Source organism: Mastomys coucha, unplaced genomic scaffold (assembly GCF_008632895.1).
Source record: "Mastomys coucha isolate ucsf_1 unplaced genomic scaffold, UCSF_Mcou_1 pScaffold12, whole genome shotgun sequence".
Lineage (NCBI taxonomy): Eukaryota > Metazoa > Chordata > Mammalia > Rodentia > Muridae > Mastomys > Mastomys coucha.
Genome location: NW_022196894.1, coordinates 77,876,163 through 77,878,483, shown reverse-complemented (window position 1 = coordinate 77,878,483; position 2,321 = coordinate 77,876,163). Strand labels below are relative to the sequence as shown.

The window sequence follows — 2,321 nt, the reverse complement described above, 5'->3', positions numbered from 1 at the left end:
CGACATTCATTTGCCCAATGATAGCCCTTCCTACACTTGGTACAAAGACCTGATACCCTCCGTTGCATAGGGACACAGCAGTCTTTCTTCAAATGACCAGGTTTCCCACAATTGTAGCACACCTTGCGACCTGAAGGCCCTGACTGTTTCTGACTTTGTAAGATAACGGTGGCGAGGCCAGAGTTGGTAAGTGGACCCCCTAGTCCCCGACAAACTTTTACCCAGTCTGTCAACCCTTTATCTCTCCTCGGGGTAATAACAGTCTTATACTCTGGTGAAGCATTTTCAAAAACCAACTGTTCAATTAATGGTTTGACCTGCTCTGGCTCTCCAAAAATTCTACCCACCACCTCAGTCATCCGGGCCACAAAATTAGAAAATGGCTCTTGAGGGCCCTGCACAACCTTTGTCAAATGTCTTCCTGCCTCATCTTTCTTCGAGAGAGCTTTCCACGCCTTGATAGCGGCTGCCAAGACCTGGCCATAAGCTCCCCAATCATAGTTCGTTTGGTTATAGATGAACTGTCCTTGCCCCATCAACAAGTCAAAGGTCCAGTACCTTTCGTTACCCTCCACATTGGCATTAGCCCTGGCCTGAACCTGGGAGGCATCATGCCACAAGGTCTTCCATTCCATGTATTGTCCCATACTAGAAAGTGCAGCCTTCACTGTGTTCTGCCAGTCATTGGGCGTCATTGCCATGGTTGCATAATAGTAAAATTTCAAGTTGCATAATAGTAAAATTGGCATCAGGCCCATATTTGCTGACTGACTCAGCAAGCTCTTTGATAGGGGTGTATTCTACTGGAGCATGGACACGGCCACCATCAGTATCCTCAAACACTGGAAAGGCACGCAAGAGTTTACTCTTGTCTCCTTTAGATAAAAAGGAATCTGAACAGTGTCTATCAGTGTATAGCGGGGGTGCACTTGGAAGAGCAGGTGGGACAGCATAAAGCGTTCCGCAGCTCTGATCTCCCTTTTGCTTTCGATTCTGGAGAGGCGTCAAATGCTCATCTGGATGACACCTCTCTTCCTCATAGCGAGCTGCTTCTCCCTCCAAGTCCTCCTCCTAGGAGGGGCTCAATTCCTCAGAGCTATCAAGCTCGAGGGCCTCCAATTTCTTAACTGGGTAGAGGGGCTTCCGTCTTGAAGCTCCATCCCTTTCTCTAGTTTTCTCTACCAGGGCGTTCTTTCCCTTATCTCTCGCTTCCGCAGGTCGCGCGGAAGGGTCTGTGTTCTTAGGTATACCCTTCTTTCTCTTTTTTCTCTCCCTTTTATCTTGGCTAGCCCCCATTCTCCCATTACGCTCCGTTTCTGACATGCTATCTTGTAACTCCTCAAGTGCCCTCTGTCCCGACGCTACAGAGGCACGGCATTTCTCATCCTCCAGGCAAGAATGTATCAAATGCCAAATGGACATCATAACAAGCGCCACTAGCACGATTACTGCGGCTTCGGCAGCGCTCTCTAACCCTGAGGAAGGGTCGGAGGAATTAAAATCAAGCAGCATGCCTCTCAGAGCTTACCTTGTCCTGCAGATCTGAATCCTCTCCGTGAGCATCCCGGGTTTCGGCACCAGCTGTTGCCCGTGCGGTCATCTCGCCAGCAAGAAGACACGCGGACACTAGGATCCTTCTGCAGCAAGCGTTCATTGCCTCATCTAGAGGAAAAAGGACCGAGCCAATAATCGGCACTGCTTATATACACCACAGCGCGGTGTGTCAGCCCATGATTGGCTGTTTGCTCATCACCCCACGTGACGCCCAGGATGGGCCATGACTTGGCGTCTTTTCATTCTACGCACATGCACAAACAGTTCTCTATGCACATGCGCAAACAGTTGTTTACCAGGAGTCAACAGCGGAAGTAGGCGCCATCTTGTCATGGTGAATGCCTCTCCACCTCTACTGCTCTCTACACTTTGCCATCAGATAAGCCTATCCTTCATTTAGTTCATACCATGTCCTTGTCATTTATGTATCCCATTTATGTAGCATTATAATATGCTTTATAATATTCTCTTGAGAGCATTTTGGAAATAGTTATATGAAGATCCCTACCTTGGTTCTGTTTTTGAGGAACATGACTTTCAGACATATCTGCTCTTCTGCCAGCTACTGGTTAATAAGATAGAGTTTGTTAAAGTAAATTTATGATATTACTTTGAGAACTGAAGATATATCAAAATGCTTGTAAACTAGATAGGGTTTAAGTAATAGAATAATCAGTAGAATAATGTCTATTTTCTTTAAGTAGTTTTCTTAGTAAAACAATATCCTTTGGGTTCTAAGATCTGAAAAAAAATAGTTTGAATTCTTG

At 46.2% G+C, this 2,321-nt stretch overlaps 1 pseudogene; it reads right to left on the bottom strand.

The window, feature by feature from the left end:
- Positions 1-2,099, bottom strand: part of LOC116083641 — a 20,946-nt pseudogene extending 18,847 nt beyond the window's left edge.
- Between the last annotated feature and the right edge of the window lie 222 nt (positions 2,100-2,321).